Genomic DNA, 9,078 nt, shown 5'->3' with positions numbered 1-9,078 from the left:
TGAAATCGGGCAATTTTCCAGCTTTTTCTTCAGCCTAGAACAGTTTATGTTACATAGAAATGATTTGTTCTTTAAAGCTCAAATAGAACACAACTGTGAAACCATCTGGGCCTGATGTATATTATTTTTTAACCTGGCGTCTCTTTAATTACCTTTTCAACACCTTCCTTTATTTGTAGATTCAGTTTTCTGCCTCTTTGGGAAGCCAGTTTGAGTATTTTTGCAGGAAACTAACCATTCTCTTCAGAATTCTCATATTTATTGCCATAAAAGTACATAGACTATGCACTTATAATATTTCTTTTAATCTCTTAAATCTGTGATTTTATTGCCTTTTTATTCATAATCTCATTCATTTCTTTGTGCCCTCTTGTTTTTTCTTAATCTAATATGCTAGTACTTTTTCTGTTTTATAGTTAATTTCAGAGAAATGATGTTTGGATATATTTTTGTTGGTTACTATTTATAGTATTTTAGTAATTTCCGTTTTTATCTTTATTCTCTTTTATTTTACTATTTTTATTATTTTTTCTAGTTTCTTATATTGAATAATTATTTCATTTATGTTCAGTCATTTTTCATTTTAATACTGAAAGCTTGTGAATATAAACAGGTTTATCATAGATTTTGGTATACAGAATTAGCCTTTTCCTTACTTCCTAGATAACTGACATATCTGTTATGACGTTCCCTTTGATCTGAATATTGTTTAACACCATGTTTTTATTAAATTTACAAATAAATCACTCAATTTACAAATGATTGGATTTTTTAGGTCATTTTGTATTGTTGGTACCAAGCTTTTGTTGTTTATGAAAGTGTTTTGTAAAATCCGGACATTTTACTTTATAGGATTTTGTTTTGGTTAAGTCACAGCCAGCGTGTGTATAAATATATGCATACACACACGTATCCATAAATACAAATGCAGGTTGGGCCCAGTGGCTCATGACTGTAATCCTAGCACTTTGGGAGGCTGAGGTGGGAGGATCACTTGAGGTCAGGAGTTTGAGACCAGCCTGGCTAACATGATGAAACTCCCACTCTACTAAAAACATACACAAATTAGCTGGGCTTGGTGGCATGCGCCTATAGTCCCAGCTACTCAGGAGGTCAAGGGAGGAGAATTGCTTGAACCTGAGAAGTAGAGGTAGCAGTGAATTGAGATGGCACCACTGCACTCCAGCCTGGGGAACAGAGCAAGACTCTGTCTAAAAATAAATAAATAAACACAAATGCATAGATAGAAATATAATTATAGACATAGATATAGATACAATTATAGTTGTAGAGGTAGATGATATAGATGTATAGATATCCTGGCCATATCTCCTTGATCTGTATAATTTTCATGGACACTGCTCTGGTCTTCCAGTCTTCCACCTCCCAGCACCTGTGTCTTCTTGCCCAAGGGCCTTTTCTGGCCACCGGGTTCAGCTCTGGCAAAGCACAAAGCATACAGGACGTGCCGGGAGACAAAGCCTCCTACATCAGCCTCCAGCAATGGCTGAAGGGTGTTGGTGACCAGCAGCTCCAGCTCCCTCTTGTCTTGGGAATGAGAATGCTGAGGCGTGTGCTCTGCTCTGCCTCTCAGAGACACTCCTCGGAATGAAGCTACAACTGCCCGCAGCAGTCACTTGTATTATAGGACAGCACACCCTTTCCAAGCTCCTTCCTTTGTCTTCTCTTCTCCCTCTGATGTTTCCTAGGCTCACATCCCCTCCTAAAAGTGATTACATTAAAATCTTGGTCTCAATATCTGCTCCTAAGAAACATAAACTAACTTTCTCTCTCCCTCTCTCATATTGAAAAACAAAACACAGTTTTCTCTCCTGGTATTCTCATGGCTAGAGATAGGTAATGCTATTACATAATTTGGCCAAAATAGAAAAATCTGTCCTGTTCTTGTAACAGTCTTTGGTGAGTATTGCCTATGTTACAGAACTTAAAATCTGTATTCTGATTCAGGTTACAACCCATTATCTTGAATAAAGTGACACGACATCCAGCTCGGCTTGCTGTGGACAAAGAGGCTTTGCCCCGCCTGTGAAGTATGCAGCTGCAAATGGTATTACTCGGCTCTTGTTTTTGTCCAGTAGTGTTTCTCAAGGCTATAGCTGACAGGTGTTAGGGATCTTCACCTCCAAGTTGAGTCTTATTCAGATCCAGCTAGAGACTGATGTTATCTCAGGTCAGTATCTTCTTGAACAACAATAACAGAAATACAACTTGGGACAATCCTAAGTCAGAACCTAAGACATTTCTATTTTGAGAGAAAAAAAATAAGCTGAGAAGTTTGACCTACCTTATGATAGGTGGCATGACTTGGTCTGAATCTACATGTATTTTCTGATTTGAAAAAAATCCAACCAAAACAAAGCAAGGAAAGATACTATGTGCTGCTGAATTACAGTCTGTAGTAGTTTTAGACTGGATGCAGTTGGGGTTGGAAAGCCTAAGTGGTTCATATCTCTGTAGCATTCAAGCCGATAGAAATTGGAGGATTCCTGGAATGTAATCCTTTTTAAAGTTCTTAAATAAGGGTTTAGGGCCCCTGCTGTAATATGCCAAGGCAGTTTAATAGAAGATGGGTAAATTATCCCTCTGCCTCCTCCACATGATCTACTTACACAGATCATAAGTCCTGTAATGCATGAATTGCCATCAGAGATTAAATGCTTAGAAAGGAAATAGATATGAATTTAAATGAAACCCACATTATACTATCTGGTTTTTTATCAAATGGTATTTAGAAGAATAACGAGAGTATTTCTATTTAAAATCACCAAAGCCTCTTTCCGGCTTATCTAGTCATCTGGTAGAGATGAGTTTTTTTCAGGAGTTCTTAATCAAGAATGATTTCAGAGGTCGAGTTCACTTGAGTGTCAAAGTGTGTACCGAGACAAATTCATTCAGTGAATTCTTTTGATTTAATAAAAAACTACTCAAAATAATTAGTGTCACATTTTGGGATCATGTGAATATAATATTTAAATATTTAAAGTACTTTGCATATTCAATTGAACACCTCTCTATTCAGTTGGTGGTGTATGTAATCTGAAAGACAACCAACTATCTTGGTTTTAAATGCTGGGTAGTCATGATAATGCTAAATTTTTGTTACCAAAAGGTTGGTGAAGAAACACACTGGATACATATACATGTAAGCAATTATAATTACTTATCTCTGTAAAGTGGGATAACAATGTTTTGATTTTTCCCCAGTAAAATTTAGTTTAACTCAATACTTTCTTTATTTTTTTCTTTCTTTTTCTTTCTTTCTCTTTCTTTCTTCTTTCTTCTTCTTTCTTTCTTTTTCTTTCTTTCTTTTCTCTTTCTTTTTCTTTTTCTTTTCTTCTTTTCTCTCTTTCTTCATTTTTCCTTTCCTTCCCTCTCTCCCTCCCCCTCCCTTCCTTCCTTCCTTCCTTCCTTCTTTCTTTCTTTCTCTTTCTTTCTTTCTTTCTTTCTTTCTTTCTTTCTTTCTTTCTTTCTTTCTTTCTTTTCTTTCATTCTCTCCTCTCTTTCTTTTATCTTTCTTTCTTTCCTTTCTTTTTCCTTTCTTTCTTTTCTTCCTCCCTTTCTTCCTCTGTCCTTCCCCTCCCCAAATCTCCCCTCCCCACCCTCCCCTCCCCCGCTTTCCTTTCCTTTTCTTTTTTTGTTCTTAATATACCTGGGGAGAATAAAACAATGAATAAACATATCCCAGAAGTTCTAGAGCAGGGGTGTCCAATCTTTTGGCTTCTCTGGGCCACATTAGAAGAAAAATAATTGTTTTGGGTCACACATAAAATACACAAACACTAGCAATAGCAGATGAGCTAAAAAAAAAAAAAAAAAAAAAAGCAAAAAAAAAAAAAGCAAAAAAAATCTGGTAATGATTTAAGAAAGTTTACAAATTCATGTTGGGCAGCATGGAAGGCTGTCCTGGGCTGCATGCGGGCCGTAAGTTGGACAAGCTTACTCTAGAGCGTTATGGAGAAGAGACCTAAGTCATCATGACGGGAAGGTTGAATCACTGTTCTCAATTCTTCCAGCCTTCCTGCTCCAAGAATGATGCACCTGTACAGGATGGTGGCTATGCAATGCTGTCCACTGCAGCAGGGAGCCGCCTTTGCTTCCTGCCATGGTGGTACTGGGCTTGGTGAGAGGATTTGGATTGGCCAGTGGGAATTGAGTGATGGTGTAAGGATCCGTCCTGGGGCCAAAGTCTCAGGAAGCCTCATGTTTCCCCTCCCACTACGGTATTCCTGTGATCTGCTGTCAGGACAGCATGTCCACAGAGCCATCAATAAAAAAAAAAAAAAGGAAAAGCACATGAACCTTAAATGAATACCAACCACCGCTTGAAGCAGAGTGGCCCCAGCTCCCCTGCAGAGCCATGAATTTTCAAGTGTTTTCTGTTATGAATGGCTAGGTTTTGGGTTGATCTCTTGTGCTCAGCATTATTGCAGCAATTGCGGCACAGTAGATGATCTAACTATGGTCTGTCCACATAATGAAAACTGGCCTGAAAGTCCTTTGACTAAAAGCAAAACAGTTCAAACAAAATAAGGATTTTGCAAAATTCCAAGAGTCTGCACACAACCACATCCCATTTTGGGGAAAGCTCCATCACCCACAGTTCGCTACTGAAAGAAAAGATCTAGGTGGCTTCTTACACATAAATTTCTTATCACTATTTTGAAAACCCTCAGCAAAAGAAGAGACGTAGCTGGGCAAGGTGGTTCATGCCTATAATCCCAGCACTTTGGGAGTCCTGAGGTCGGGAGTTCGAGACCAGCCTGACCGACATGGAGAAACCCCGTCTCTACTAAAAATACAAAATTAGCCGAGGGTGATGGTGCATGCCTGTAATCCCAGCTACTCAGAAGGCTGAGGCAGAATTGCTTGAACCTGGGAGGCGGAGGTTGTGGTGAGCTGAGATCGTGCCATTGCACTCCAGCCTGGGCAACAAGAGTGAAACTCCATCAAAAAATAAATAAATGAACGAATAAATAAATAAATAATAAAAAATTTAAAAATAATAATAAAAAAAAGAGAGACACTTCCCTGGTGGCAGAAACAGAAAAGGAAATGTAACAGAGAGGAGGAAGTAGTAGTGAAAAATACTAAAGTTCTGAGAACAGGAGAGCAATAAAGTGATGATAGGTGATCAAAGTTGTCTTTCAAGCTTTCTTCTCTCCATTTTTCTGCCTATACTTGGGTTCGCGTTCTTGCAGGGAGAGCGTCTTAGTGATTCCAGATGCCTATCTCTTCTACAAGGTGGCATCTTGATGGTGATTCCCCCGGTTTCTTATTTTCACATGTATCCTCATTGTTTGAGGTAAATGGAATGATTGTCTGGCTTTGAAACTGGGAAAATCCAATACACATGTTCGTCAAGAGGAGGCTGAATTATTTCCTTTGTCAAGGTGCTGCTGGCTTTCCCTGTATTAATGCTTATATTAGAAAATATCTACACTGCAAGTCCAAAACACCACTCCAGATCCTTTAGAGATCTGGGTGTCGTGTGTGCTCTTATTTTTATGGTTGGTGATGGTTTTATGGTGTTTGAACATCTGGTTGATGCCAGACATTATATTATGTACTAGGGAAGAAAAATGCTGAATCTCTTCCCCTAGGAATCCAGGTGGGCATATAGATATATACAAAGATAGTTTCAACGCAGTCTATTAAATGTTTATAGTGAGTGCTATGGAACCACAGAGGACAGGCACAGCAACTGCTTCCTGAAATTCACATGAGCTTTAAATAACTGCCTTGAAATGCCCGTTTATGAATTAAAGGAAAAAAGAAGAGTGCCCAAGTTTCCTCATGTACTCACTTGTTTACTATAGTGCATTTATGTGTGCATTCTTAGAGTGAATGTCCACAAGTTCAAAATCCCTAAAAGGAGCTCAAAGCAACTCTTCCTATGAAAGACCCTTCTGTCCATTTCAGAGACGAGGATATCTTGATAAGAAAGAGAGACATAGGAAGAGCATTGCAGAAAGGGATAGACCAGGATGATGGAAAATGTCTGCTTGTCTCGAGTCTAGTCTTTACAGCTCCATTTCAGAACTATTTCAATTGTTGTGAATTTCTCCCATATTAGGGATGCATACTCAGATAAATCCCCAAACACATTCAGGTGAGATATAAATTCGTTTTCATTATCTTGCTTTTAGGATAATCCAAGCCACTAGAGAATGCTTTCTGAACAGTGAAAAAATACAAGTTAAGAAGATCCAAATTGAAGTTGAAAAGTTTTCCCTCTAGAAAGTAGAAAGGCAACATTAGTATTAATAGTGTTTAAACTATTGAGTTAAATATTAACATTTTCCATTTAAAATGAAATTTAATAATGTATAGAAGAGTAAGGCATATGTTAGTATTTCAGAAGTACAAATGATGAAAGATAATGAGGCTCTTGTCTTCGTAATATGACTAAAAATCAGAATATTCTAAAGTTTTATAAGCCTTGATCCTGTCATCATTAGTGTGTAGTGTCTAGGCTGATCTTACAGAAAACCTCAAGGGAATACATTTTAAAACTTTCCAGTCTAATAGTGCCATTCAAGAAAAAGGACGTCTTCATGTGGTTGAAAACAAGGTTTAAATTGTGTAATCCTGTTAAGAAAGAAAACTAGGCTCTTTTTCATATTCTATTCTGTATAAACACATGCACACTTTTCCCCCTTACTTATGTTTAGAGCTTTCAGAGCTGAAGGCCAAGATTTAGTGCCAGCTCTTTCACACTTTTGATATCTCAAGAGTGCCAGCCAAGAAAACATACACAATGCTCATTTAATTTGCATAAAATCCAGGGCTCTAAAGAGGTTATAATAAATGTTACCAAAAAAAAAAAAACTTATAAGGAATATGCTTGCCTGATATTTAAAGCTATTGATATGATTCTGCTTAGAAAGTGACTTTTGATGTTCCCAACTTGGGTGTCAGCTGGAATTATTATGCCTGAAAAAAATTCACTTAACTCTTTCATATATGGTGAACTGTGATTGTCCTGTTGCAGATAAACACTTCCAAGCCCTCGCTTCTATTATTTGTTGCTGTCAGTAGCCTTCTGAGATGGCGCACCATGATACCTGCTCCCTCATCCTCACGCCTTGCATAATCGCATCCTGTTGAGAGTGGGCTGGAAAGAGCAAGTGGTTTCTGAGGAATGGAGCACTGCCACGTGTTGGGATGACGCTTCTGAGACTAAGCCACAAAGACTCTAACTTTGTGGTCTTCTTTCTCTTTCTGGGCCTTCTCACCTGTTTTCCTGAAGGAAGTTGTGAGCTGCCCCATGGAGAGGCCTATATGACAGGGAACTGGTCAACAGCCAACAAAGAATGGAGGGCCTCTGTGCAGCAGCCCATGAGGATCTGAATCCCACCAAACACCTTGCAAGGAAGCTTGGAAAAGGATCCATCTGGGCTTGACACGACTGATGTCCCGGCTGACTGCAGGCTCATAAGAGGACTCAGCTAAGCAATGCCAAAATTCCTCACCCACAGAAACTGTGGGATAATACATGTGAATGTTTCTCACCGTTATATTTTGAGATGTTTTGTTACATGCCAATAGGTAACTACAGTAGTCCCCCTCTTGTCCGTGAGAGAGATGTCCCAAGATCTACAGTGGATGCCTGAAACCGAGGATAGTACTGAACCCTGTATACACTGCTTTTTTTTTTTTTTTTTTTTTTTTTTTTTTGAGACGGAGTCTCGTTCTGTCACCCAGGCTGGAGTGCAGTGGCGCGATCTCGGCTCACTGCAAGCTCCGCCTCCTGGGTTTACGCCATTCTCCTGCCTCAGCCTCCTGAGTAGCTGGGACTACAGGCGCCCGCCACCGCGCCCGGCTAATTTTTTTTTTTGTATTTTTAGTAGAGACGGGGTTTCACCGTGGTCTCGATCTCCTGACCTTGTGATCCGCCCGCCTCGGCCTCCCAAAGTGCTGGGATTACAGGCGTGAGCCACCGCACCCGGCCACTGCTTTTTCTTATGCCTACATACATTACATACATATGATAAAGCTTAATTTATAAATAAGGCACAGTAAGAGATGGACAACAATAACTAATAAAAAAATTGAACAATTATAATAGTATCTTGTGAAGTTAAATGATATCTCCTTCTTTTTCTCAAAATATCTTACTGTACTGTACTCATCTGATATGGTTAGGCTTTGTGTCCCCACTCAAATCTCATCTTGAATTGTAATCCCCATAATCCCCACGTGTCAAGGGAGAGACCAGGTGGAGATAATTGAATCACAGGGGTGGTTTCCCTCATGCTGTTCTCGTGATAGTGAGTTCTCACGAGATCAGATGATTTCATAAGGGACTCTTCCCACTTAACTCAACACTTCTCCTTCCTGCAGCCTTGTGAAGAAGGTGCCTTGCTTCCCTTTCACCTTCCACCATGATTGTAAGTTTCCCGAGGCCTCCCCAGCCATGTGAAACTGTGAGTCAATTAAACCTCTTTCCTTTATAAATTACCCAGTCTTGGGTAGTTCTTTATAGCCATATGAAAATGGACTAATTCATCACCCTTCTTCTTGTGATGGTGTGAGATGATAATATGCCTGCCTCATGAGATGAAATGAGGTGAATGACATCGGCATTTTGGCACAGGCATTGTGATGTAGTGTTAGTCTACTAATGAACTTCTGACAAAGCATCAGAAGGAGGGTCATCTGCTTTGGGTGATCCCAGATCTTTGAGCTATGATGATGTCTATGGGTGAATGTCAGGAGCAGATGATGCCTATGACTCTTGGATGGGTAGCGAGTTATGTGTCCAGCTTTAGTGGGTAGCAAGTTATGTGCCCAGCGTGGAGAAGATGGACAAAGGGATAATTTACATCCCAGACAGGATGGAGCAGAACAGTGTGAGATTTCATCATGTTATGAAGAATGGCACACAATTGAAAACTTACGAATTGTTTATTTTTGGAACTTTCCATGCAACATTTTCCAGCTGCAGTTGTCTGCAGGTAACTGAAACTGCAGACAGAGAAACCGTGGATAAGGGGACTGCTGTAATGCATTCACTATACTTCATCTCTGAATGTGAGCAACTCCAAAACTACTTGG

This window comes from Macaca thibetana, chromosome X (assembly GCF_024542745.1).
Source record: "Macaca thibetana thibetana isolate TM-01 chromosome X, ASM2454274v1, whole genome shotgun sequence".
Classification (NCBI taxonomy): domain Eukaryota; kingdom Metazoa; phylum Chordata; class Mammalia; order Primates; family Cercopithecidae; genus Macaca; species Macaca thibetana.
Note: the sequence above shows the minus strand (reverse complement) of the source record.